Genomic DNA, 12,975 nt, shown 5'->3' with positions numbered 1-12,975 from the left:
ATAGAACATGTAACACTATAACACATTTGTCTAAGGCTTTGTGAAGCTTACATTCAACATTTATCTTGATAAAAATGCTTTCATATTTCAATTAATTTGATTTATGCTTCCTTACTTTTAGATTATTGCAATTGTATCATAAGTCTGAATTTCATTCCTTCGGACAGAAGTACTATGATCACTATAAAGCTTCTTTTCTACATTAAGATCAATGGAAGTTTTGCTATATCCATTTAGTATGTCTCACACACACAATGTAGCCTTTGCCCGAAGATCTGCCATTTTATATTACACATATTAGACTCTTTGCAGTATTCCCTTTGCTTAACATAATCTTCCATCTGGCAGAGCTTGAGGGAATTCAGTGTCATAATGCATTCTGACAGTGTGCTGATTGCTCAGAAAGATCACTGGATACAATTGAAACCAAAGTCATTTACATTAATGAGTTCTCATTACATACAGCTTACTTGTGCTAAGAGGAAGCAAACTGATTACACAATTCCAGTTCTGTCTTTGGTAGAGGAGGTATGTGTTTATTATAATTGTGTAATGGAATCATGAATATGATGTAAAAGGAGTTTTAAATTTGTAAATGCTTAATGTCCATAATACAATACAATAATGTAAGTACATTGTAACACTGCAAAAGTATGTGTAAATTTAAAGGCTGAGAGTACAGTATGCAATTGTATCAGCTGCACAGATGATCATGATCATGTAAACTGCTTTGCATTTTCTAATGTTATTAACACAATACATCTCTCTCTCTCTCTCTCTCTCTCTCTCTCTCTCTCATTACTCTGTGTGTACCACTTACTGTGTATAAATATACCTGTGTATCATCAAAGCTTAAAGCTTTTCAGGAGACAACATACAGCTGTCAAGATGGAAATGTATTGTTATTGCATATCTGGATGTTATTATGAACTGTGAGAGACCACGCCACTGAAAATGATGTATGGATTATTATTTTATTTTGATTTATTTTTTATGAAAGCTTTAATAAAACCATTTCTGTTCTCATTTATAAAACAGATGTTCTGTGAGCAGTTACTGTGTTTGTAATCAGTGTCCTGATGTGTCCTGATCTCCCGAATGTTTGCTCATGAAGATTATTCTTATAAAATGACTTCTCCAAAAGTTGTATATATGAGAAATGTTACATTTGTATAAAAACACAGAGATTTAAAGTGACCCAACATCTCTTTGTGTTTTGCCATAGAGATGTACTGTAGCATGTACCACAATTATTGAACATAAGCTTTGTTATCTTCACATGCAATGAGGGCCAATTCGTTTGGCTTTGCATGTGAATGTTGGAATGTGGAACATAAACAACAACAAGAAATAACAACAACTTGAGTGAATGAATCATGGAAGAAGTTCACATGAGTAGTCTGTAATCACTGTTTGTTTATGAATACATTATGGAGTGGATATTGGTAATTTGCACTTATTGCGATCTTTTACAAGTTTCCGTATACCTGATTGTTTATCTTGTGATAAGCATACAATATTATGTGTTTTCAGTAGCTATTCTTGAACTATTTCAATTTAATTCAAGTTTATTTGTATAGTGCTTTTTACGATACAAATCATTGCAAAGCAACTTTACAGAAAATTAAGTTTCTACAATATTTATTAGTAGCTTATTAGTAGTGAATGTCAGTGTATGTGCATATGATAGGAATTGTCAGAAAATTTCATACAAGACGTAGTCAATCAGACTATGAGCTCTATTAACAGCAATTATTATATGATTGCATAGTAAGTAGCAATATTTATTAGTTCTGTATGTTGTTTCAGGGTTAGCATCATCTGAGGTCCTCTGAGGGGTCAGCATCATCTCGTCTCAGGTGTTCTGGATCCAGACAGGAGCTTGTGTAAATCCTAGTTACCACAGGATGTAAATCCTGTGATAAAACAGAGAAACCAATGTAGACATAATTAGCATAGCTGCCATTCCAACAAAGTAAAATGAATTAGTTTAACCCAAACTAAAGAATAATAATGCACCTTTGATCAGAAACAACTGCAGTCACAAATGAGATGCATTAATCAAATGCTTGGCGAAAGAGATGTGTTTTTAATCTAGATTTAAACAGAGAGAGTGTGTCTGAACCCCAAAAATTATCAGGAAGGCTTTTCCAGAGTTTGGGAGCCAAATGTGAAACAGCTCTACCTGCTTTAGTCGACTTTGCTTTCCTAGGAACGACCAAAAGTCCAGCGTTTTGTGAATAATTGAACATACAAGAGCTTTAACATTAAACCCCGAGAACCATGAGTTTAGTAAAACATAACAATTAAGACTTTTAGTAATGTCTTTAAAGCAAACAGTAATAATCATGTAGATGTGGCAGTGGGACTTCTATTCTGTAGCCTGGTTATGAAGATGGGTGTCTCTCAGCAGTGAGGTCCATACCAGCTAAGAAGGTGCACAGCAGGGGCGTGTCTTGAGCATTTTCAGTGGGGAGGCCATGTCGGGGCACTACCGAATGTGGTGGCTGCCAATGACCAAAAAAATAAAAAAATATGTATATTATGTATATAATGTAAATCCTATTGATTTTTTTTTTTTGTTGTTGTTTTTTTTTACTTGAATAAAGTTAGTTGTAAATGAATTTAATTCAATTCAATTCAAGTTTATTTGTATAGCGCTTTTTACAAAATAAATCGTTACAAAGCAACTTTACAGAAAATTATGTTTCTACAATATTTAGTAGTAGCTAGTAGTTTGTGCACATTTGACAGGATTTTAGAAAAAATAATAATAATAATACAAGACGTAGTCAGCTAGACGATGAACTATCAATATTATTAAGTTATTATATGATTCAGTCACACATTTAGCAATAATTGTTAGTTCTGTTTGTTGATTCAAGGTTAGCATCATCTGGGGTCCTCTGAGGGTCAGCATCATCTCTTCTCAGGTGTTCTGGATCCAGACTGGAGCTTGTTTAAATCCTAGTTACCACGGTATGTAAATCCCGTGGCGAAACATAGAAACAAAATACAGACATCATTAGCATAGCTGCTGATCCAACAAAGTAAAATTAGTTTAACCCAAGCTAATGAATAAAAATGCAACTTTGAACAGATGCAAATACACTCACAATTAAAAAGAAACATTATTCGAATGCTTGGCGAAAGAGATGTGTTTTTAATCTAGATTTAAACAGAGAGAGTGTGTCTGAACCCCGAACATTATCAGGAAGGCTATTCCAGAGTTTGGGAGCCAAATGTGAGAAAGCTCTACCTCCTTTAGTGGACTTTGCTATCCTAGGAACGACCAAAAGTCCAGCGTTTTGTGACCTTAGGGTGCGTGATGGATTGTAACGTGGTAGAAGGCTAGTTAGGTATGCAGGAGCTAAACCATTTAGGGCCTTATAGGTAAGTAATGATAATTTGTAACTGATACGGAACTTAATAGGTAGCCAGTGCAGAGACTGTAAAATTGGGGTAATATGATCATATTTTCTTGACCTCATAAGGACTCTAGCTGCTGCATTTTGGACGACCTGTAGCTTGTTTATTGAAGAAGCAGGACAACAAATGCAGTAATAAAGAACATTTTTGATTAATTTAGTATTTTTATATATCCATTAAGTTACATTTGAGAATCAATATATTTTTTATTTTATTTTTTTGAAAGAAACTCCCTATATCTTTACTTCATGGCTTGGCACTGCTCTGTAAGGGAAACAGGTCAATTTAGCTCAAAGGGAATCATTTAAGATTTTAAAGGGAATTTGAACAGAATCACTGTTTCACGGCTGATCACTGAGACGCCCTGCGATTCACTGAATGAGCCATTTAACATCAAATCTGCGCTGGATATTAATATCCAAAGTATAGTGAAAACACTATCAATTAGCACAGTAACACAATCGGCAGTTTAAGACATTAACTTGCAAGCACAAAACACAAGATACTTCTCTTTTCAATATGAATAAGGCTTTATTAGATAAATCTAAGACATATAAACTAATCTAGCACATAAACGCACGCACTCACACATTCACACAAGTTGTAGGAAGATCGAAAGTACGAGAAAGATGAGTTTAAGACAATGGAAATGTGGAATCCCAAGTTTACAGCAATACGTGAAATTGCATAGACATGAACAGCCATCAATCACTTAATTAACCCTCGCATTGAGTTCCTCAATGAGGTTAAAATTATATTAGATATACACCAGTGCAAATCAGTCTGGAGGTGCATTGCCTGTGTTCCCTTTGTTGTCGATGTCGCTGATTGGCTGGAAGTTCAGTAGTCGTTGAAGTGACGTCTTGGGAAGCCAGTGGTTGGGCGTTGGCTGAAGATGCGGAGCTGTGTGGCTGGTTGAAGTTGAACTCGGTTACAAAACTTAACTCAGAAAACAAAACTCTCAAACAGAAAAGAAAAAGAAGTAAAGTTTGACGAGACTAGGTGGTGTTTCTTCTCATCGTGGCTAAGTAGCAGCAGGCAGGCCGAAGCACGCTGGAACCGCGCTCAAAGAACATTGATGACTAACAGCATGGCTAAAAGCTAAAGCTAAGAAGCAAAGCTGAAAGCAAACTAAAAGCAGGGATGATTAATAGCAGAAGCTAAACGCATAGCTAAAGCTAAAAGCAAAGATTTTATGGTGTCCTAAGTATTTAAACTGGCCTGTTGGCCACACCTCAAATGTTGTCTTGACCAATCAGATATTGTCTTGGCTCAGGGGTATCATAAATCATATGTTATCTTGTCAAGCATGTGGTCCGAAGTTTCCCGCTCTTGCAGGGTATAATTTTGGACATGATTCCTATAACAAGAATATGATACATTTGACAAATAACTGATGGTCAGGTCTATTTCAAGATAACAGATTCGAATACATACATACTAGACATGAATATGTATCCTTAAGCTATCCAATAGTTATTAAAAGACATACACAATAAGTGATTATAACATGATAGTCAAGTGTGTGGGTTACATATAAATAAATATGGAGTGAAGTGATGGACTGATATTCATTGATAAGTCTTTTTGAGTTCATTTTGGTCCATATATATCTAGAAAAGACAGTTTCTGTGTCATTCTCTGACATAGGGATGTTCTGTGGAGACCAAAGGTTAAAAGCCCCCATTAGGAATTTCAGTCTGGTTCTGCTAGGTGGGGGAAGTGTTTAAGGATATGGTATATAACTCTCATGGGTTTACATGTGATTTCCAGCGTTGCATTTCAATTACGAACAACAAATTTGACATCAAATTTGACAATCTCTTCCCCGAATTGAAATTGTCAATAATTGTTCTAGTGGTGTTAATGTTGAAAGCTGTTCTGTGAAAAGTTGTTTGGTTGGTTATCTTGCTTCGGACTTGTGGCACAGAATGACTTCCTGTTGCCTTACTGAGGAATTTGGCTCGTGTTTCAACCACAGTCCTAATCGACTCTTTAATTTGTCTGATTCGAGTCAGATCTGCTACAGCTCTCCTCCCTGCCTTCAAAAGAAACACTTATGTGTGTCTGTTTTTCATCTAAAAAAAAATTAAAAAAAAATCTCATTGTGAATTAAATGCATACAGAATGCATATGTCATTTCATGTGTAAATGAGTAAGTTAGGCCGGACAATTTAACTGACTAACTCTCATGCATTAACAAGTAACATGTCACCAGACAATTATTATTATGGAACATTCTGTGCATATTGTCATTTGGTGCAATCTTGCTTTGTCGTCACGGTCACAAAATAAACTGATACAAAATCTGCAAATCACCATGACTGTTTATTGTTTGATAGCGCCCAGTGTATTTTACTTTTATTGTGTTTTGTTAAACGTTGACTGAACATTCAATTGAAATCAACCACGACCAACGCGAGCAGAGCCTGACGGGGTAAAAACATTTATCTGAGAAAACCATACAAACATATTAAACCATACATAAAGGTTACCTACCAGCTCTTTGTTTGGCATTTTGTGATGTGTCGTTCTGGAACGATTCAAATATTTAATGTGACTAGGGAAGAACGAGTCGTCTCTATGATGGCGACATCATTTTTTTTTTTTTTTTACAGTAGATTCTAATCTTCAAAAATTACCTTGTTGTATGATTTGTCTTTTGAGTTCACCCTTCAGATTAGACTATAGAACTGTAGTGTTAATTGTTTAGGATTCAAAATGTTATTTGCTTTTAATTTATGTCATTATGTCCCTTTTGAGCAAGCATCTTATACATATATTAAACCAATTTAAGCAATTATTATACCAGAAAACTCAAAATTGGATTAAAAATTAAACTAGGCTATAAATACTTGGATTATTATATCATTATATAGCCTATATAATATTTATTTATAAAATAATAACACACCACAGATCCTCAAGAAACACAAAATCACAGAAATGTCAGAAATAGCGTATGTGGCTGTCACGTGATTAAGGAATGATTTGAACCCGAAGACTTGTCAGACAGCCCTCCTGTTAGCGTAAGGGGCCGGTGCATAGTGGATCGGGCGACAGTCATAGGCGAGACCCCCGACAACCCGATCTCTGGACACGGAATCTGGCTTTAGGGACGTGGAATGTCACTTCGTTGGTGGGGAAGGAGCCTGAGCTTGTGCGGGAGGTCGAGAGGTACCAACTAGAGATAGTCGGGCTCACCTCAACGCACAGCTTGGGCTCTGGAACCACACTTCTTGAGAGAGGATGGACTCTCTACCACTCTCGAGTTGCCCATGGTGAGAGGCGGAGGGCTGGAGTGGGTTTGCTAATAGCCCCCCAGCTCAGCCGCCATGTGTTGGAGTTTACCCCGGTGAACGAGAGGGTCGCTTCCCTGCACCTTCGAGTCGGGGATAGGTCTCTCTCACTGTCGTTTGTGCCTACGGGCCGAACGGCAGTGCGGACTACCCGGCCCTCTTGGAGTCTCTGGGAGGGGTGCTGGAAAGTGCTCCGACTGGAGACTCCGTTGTTCTACTGGGGGACTTCAACGCTCACGTGGGCAGTGACAGTGAAACCTGGAGGGGCGTGATTGGGAGGAACGCCCCCCCTTACCTGAACCCGAACGGTGTTCTGTTATTGGATTTCTGTGCTAACCACGGTTTGTCCATAAGGAACACCATGTTCAAGCATAAGGGTGTCCATCAGTGCATGTGGCACCAGGACACCCTAGGTCGGAGGTCGATGATCGACTTTGTGGTCGTGTCATCAGACCTTCGGCCATATGTCATATGGATGTTGTGGGGCTGTCTTGGCTGACACGCCTCTGCAACATCGCATGGCGGTTGGGGACAGTACCTCTGGACTGGCAGACTGGGGTGGTGGTCCCTCTTTTCAAGAAGGGGGACCGGAGAGTGTGTTCCAACTATAGGGGGATCACACTTCTCAGCCTCCCTGGGAAAGTCTATGCCAGGTACTGGAGAGGAGAATTCGGCCGATAGTGGAACCTCGGATTCAGGAGGAACAGTGTGGTTTTCGTCCCGGTCGTGGAACACTGGACCAGCTCTATACCCTTTCCAGGGTGCTGGAGGGCTCATGGGAGTTTGCCCAACCAGTCCACATGTGTTTTGTGGATTTGGAGAAGGCATTCGACCGTGTTCCTCGTGACATCCTGTGGAAGGTGCTCTGGGAGTATGGGGTCGGTGGCTCCCTACTTAGGGCTGTTCGGTCCCTGTACGACCGGAGCAAGAGCTTGGTCCGCATTGCCGGCAGTAAGTCAGACCTGTTCCCGGTGCATGTTGGACTCCGGCAGGGCTGCCCGTTGTCACCGGTTCTGTTCATAATTTTTATGGACAGAATTTCTAGGCGCAGCCAAGGGCCGGAGAGTGTCCGGTTTGGGGACCATACGATTTCTTCGCTGCTTTTTGCGGATGATGTTGTCGTGTTGGCCTCCTCAGACCAGGACCTTCAGCGTCCACTGGGACGGTTTGCAGCCGAGTGTGAATCGGCTGGGATGAGAATCAGCACCTCCAAGCTTGGTCACTCGGGAGGAGCTCAGTGTAGAGCCGTTGCTCCTCCACATCTAGAGGAGCCAGCTGAGGTGGCTCGGGCATCTATTTCAGATGCCTCCTGGACACCTTCCCAGGGAGGTGTTCCAGGCACGTCTCACCGGGAGGAGGCCCCGGGGAAGACCTAGGACACGCTGGAGGGACTGGATGGATGGACTTGTCAGACAAGAGATGAGTTAATCACAGACTGAAGACCAAGGTAAAGAATTAATTAATCTTTTCTGTATCTTCATAGCATTTTAGTTTTGTATTGTTTGTAGTGTGATCAACATTTGCGTAAGTACTAGATGTGTTGGGGAAGTAACACGTAACATTTTAATTACGTTTTGCTAAAATGAACGAAATTAATCGAAAAAAGATTAGTTCATTTTGCTGAACACGACTCAAAAGTCTGAGTCTGTATAATGATCCGAACTTCCCATCACTAGTGTCTCGACTTCCCACACTTGATAAAGTAAAATCCAAGTCCGCGATGAGCGTTGTTTCTCTGACGACGCTGCACTTCTTTGAATCGCAAACTTCAGTAGAGTCTATAGACTGATTGGACATAAAATGAACCAATCACAAGACATCTTATGGGGGGTACTGGGGTGGCAAATCAAATTTCAGGGGGGGGCGTAGACCCGCCCCTAGTGCACAGTAATGTGCTCATGCTTATAATTGAGAGGGAGGGTTGCGAGCCGTTGAGCATACTTACCGAGCAGTGGTGCCATGTATATATGTCCTGTATCTAATAGGAGAGTGGTTGTATGTCCATCAGCTGTTCACAGCCTTGCCTCCGTGGCCTGACTGAACTAACGCTGCACTCGATTTAGGTACGCAGGAGCTAAACCATTTAGGGCCTTCTAGGTAACTAATAATAATTTGTAAATGATCGGGAACTTAATAGGTAGCCAGTGCAAAGACTGTAAAATTGGGGTAATATTATCATATTTTCTTGATCTGGTAAGGACTCTAGCCACTGCATTTTGGACTACCTGTAGCTTGTTTATTTAAGATGCAGGATAACCACCTAGAAGTGCGTTACAATAGTCCAGTCTAGAGGTAATGAATTAATGAACTAGCTTTTCTGCATCAGAAACAGGTAACATATTTCGTAGCTTGGCAATGTTTCAAAGATGGAAGAATGCTGTTTTTGTAACATGGGAAATATGGTTTTCTGTCTAATACAACCCCCAGATTTTTGACAGTAGAGGAAGTAACAGTACATCCGTCTAGTTGCAAACTGTAGTCTACTAGATTCGGCGTACTGTTTTTTGGTCAAATAAGTAATATCCCTGTCTTATCCGAATTTAATAGTGGGTCGTAGGCTCCAGGGCCTCTTCGGTGAGAGACCTATCCGACCGGCCCTCGCCCTCGTCGGCCTCGCTCGGCAAGTCGGAGGCCCTGGAGGAATTCGGGGTTGGAAAAATGACTAAGTCGAAAACGCGGGCCTTGGCCAGACATCCACCCTCCCCAAGGCTCCAGGGCAGGCTGGGAAAGGTGCCTCGTCCCCGGCCACCTTCTGGATTCACCCGCGACTCTGGAGGTCCGCCCGATAGGGGATGGCGTTTTTACGTGCCATCACGATTTGGCCGAACGCGTCATTTTGTGGTTCTGGCGAAAACCATTTTGGATCCAGGGGGCTGTCTGGAGGGTTCCCCGGCCTACATACCCTCGCCGTGGCCAGGGTGACGCGATTCGTCTGAGGGCCCCCCAACCAGGAACGCAAATTGATACCTAAGTGGGCTTTGTGGACCGCTGCCTGGCCCAAGCACCATCGCCGTGGCCGGGGGATAGTCGAAAGATAACCGCCCCTCCTGGGGAGACCCGTTCGCGGGGTGACCAGTGGTCGCCCGTGAGCTCTGACGACTAAGTCGGAAACGCGGGCTTTGGCCAGACATCCACCTTCCCGTTTCAGTCTGTTACATTGTACGTTACGTCAGAAAGACACTGACGAATGGAAGAACATCTAGGCTACGTATGTAACCCTCGTTCCCTGAGTTGTAACAAAACGAGCCGTTGGTACACAGAGTACCTTGGTCTGGGGAATTTGCATCGCGAGCTCCACCTCACTGTGTGGGTATAAAAAGGGGCAGCGAGAGCAACTCACACTCAAGCTTTTGCTTCGGAGCCAAGCACATCGCTTGCTGCTTTCACCGGAGTGTTACAAGACGAATCAACTGGTGTTGTTGTGACGACGCGATTCAGTGGTTCGTCTGGGTTTCCTGCAGTTAGCTCCCGCATTCCCCTGAGCGCTTCAGCACCACTAAAAGAGCTTTTTCTATCAAGCTAAAAGCCACTTTTCTATCAAGCTACAAGCTCTTTGCCACTTGGAGTCAGAATAGGGCTTGCACTCCACCCCCGCTAAGGGACGCTATGCCTCCCATGCCAGGGCTTTCTGTTCCACCTCACTGCCCCACCGTGGGTACGCCTGTAGTTCCCTTGACCCCGCTGGATCAGTTTCTGGGAGCCTGGCTAGAGCTCCCCAGGCCGTTTCTCTGGCTCATCCGATCAATGATCAGGCTCAGCTATGCGATTCAGTTTGCCCGGCGCCCCAACCTCCCCCCCCCCAGGTTTCGGGTGTTCGCGCGACAATGGTGGGCAAGTATGCTCCTAATTCATACTCCTTCGTTTGAAGTGTGGTCCTGAAAAATCTTCATTTGAAGAGCTATCTGGCTCTTCCCCTTACCCGAAGGAGTAGGGGAAAGCAGAAGGTCTAAGGGGTAGAATTGGAATTGGGCCTAAGTCTCTTCATAGCACCTTGCCAGCTCTGTCGTTGAAACTTCCACCCTGCGGTCTGGTACCTTAGAGTTCTTGTGCATCTCCAACTCTCGATTGGTACCTGCCTTTGTAAGTCTTCCTACGAGCATGTGGCCTGCTAGCATACATCCAGCTGGAATATGCTACCCAGTGTATTCTGTGTCAGCTATAGGGCCCTCACTTGTGCTGGCCTCATGACAGGGTGCTATCACTCACACGTGTCACAGCCATGTGGTATTTTCTAAGGGACCCCATTCGTCAGTCTCTTTCTGATGTAACGTAGAATGTGACCGACTGAAAAGGAACGTCTAGGTTACATATGTAACCCTTCTTCCCTGAATGAGGGAATGGAGATGCTGAAAGGCTGGGACACACTGGGCTCAGCTCCTCAGTGAAGACCTCAGTGAATGTGAGTCGCTCGCAGATCTCCATTTATACCTGCACAGCGGGGGGGAACTTGTGATGCAAATTCCGCAGACCAAGGTACTCTGTGTACCAATGGCTCGTATTGTAACCACTTGAAGGTGGCTGGGGTCTTGGGCGAGATCCCATTCGTCAGTCTCTTTCTGACGTAATGTCTCCGTTCCCTCCTTCAGGGGCTCATGCTTATAACAGCAATTTGGTGGAGTATACTCATTTAGACCAATATAATTGTTTGGATTTAGCCAGGTTTCAGTCAAGCAGAGTACATCAAAACTATTATCTGTGATCATTTCATTTACAATAACTGCTTTGGGTGTAAGTGATCTAATGTTTATGAGCCCAAACTTTAAAAATAGTTTTTGAACATTTATTTAATATTTTTCTGGTTTACAGTCTTAATATATTGTACAGCGCAAGGCCAGGTGCAGGCCATCAGCACAAAAAAGCCTAGGATGCTCCCAGAAAAGATTAAAATTATTAACAAATAGCAATTTCTGTTCTTTACACCATGACAATAACCATTCATTTAAAGCAAAAAGTCATCAATATGTGGGGTGGGCAGTGTTCCTGACACGATGATAATTGCCGTGGGCATCGTGCTGCGCACCGCCTCGATCAGGCTCCTTAAGTCCCTCTTCAGTATCTTCGCCTGCTGCAGGGTGGTGTTTTTAAGCATGACCACTCTGGGGATCTCATCAGCCTTCAGGATCGTGGGTATCTGTGCAGAAACTTCGAGAACACGAGCACCAGGGAAACAGTGAACTTTACCTTCGGCTAACGTAACATAGATGTGTCGGACGATGGAGTTTCCAACGATCACAGTGTAGGGGAGCGAAGCAGTTCTAGGTGGAGATCTCGAAGACCGGAAGGGGAGCTGTGGATGCACCCAGGGTCCGTGGTGTCTCGGCACAAGAGTGAAGAACATCTGGGAAGATTGCATTTTGGGTGCACCGGGTCTGTGCAGAGAAACACACAGAGTAGAAGTGGTGGGACTGTTAGCAGCATGCTGTATACTTACCCCGGACTTGTGAGCATCAGGCCGGGAGGTTTCCAGCAGAGCTCTCTTCTCTCTCAGCTGGGACTGCCTCACCTCCAGGTTGTCAATCTGCTTCTCCACGGCTCCAGCTCAAGCATTTTTAAGATTAAAAATAGTCGATAGAAAATAACGTGACTGAGCTCAAATGCAATACACATGGCAGCAACAAACAGGAAGTTTCAATACATGTGTATTTCACATGTAAGTTACACAACGACTCCTTATACATATACAGTGTAATATAAAACTCTTTTTAATATAGTCCCTCCTGTTCACAAATTTTACCATGACAGTAACAAGATACAAATCCACTCCGACAACTCAATCTCAGAGCTTAGACTACTATTAAACATATGTGTTTGTTTAACATATTACAATGACCAGTCATGTGACACAGATAGTAAATGTATCTTATTTTAGCCAATGGTCTATTTACCTAGTAGGGACTAGAATGAACAATAAAATGTAATCTGATTAATCAATAGAATACAATTTGAAATAAAATTTGAAATAAAATATTTGATTGAAATACCCCATTAGATTTTAAGGGAATATTTAAATAATTTAATAACACATTCATATTTACTCTGATGTCATTTAATGGTCATACTGTTTAGTGCTTTATTTTTATTGTTTTTCTTTTAAAAAGTTAATTGTGTTAATAACATTTATATGATTTAATTATTATCTTTTTATTAAACCCTGGTTTGGGAAATTCTGACACATACCACTTTTCAGTCAACATACTGCAAGACTGGTGAGTAAGGTTTGTAAATATTTTTTATTTGAAATTCATAA

Source organism: Carassius gibelio, chromosome A17 (genome assembly GCF_023724105.1).
Source record: "Carassius gibelio isolate Cgi1373 ecotype wild population from Czech Republic chromosome A17, carGib1.2-hapl.c, whole genome shotgun sequence".
Lineage (NCBI taxonomy): Eukaryota > Metazoa > Chordata > Actinopteri > Cypriniformes > Cyprinidae > Carassius > Carassius gibelio.
The sequence above is the reverse complement of the archived record's forward strand: the minus strand, read 5'-3'. Positions refer to the sequence as shown.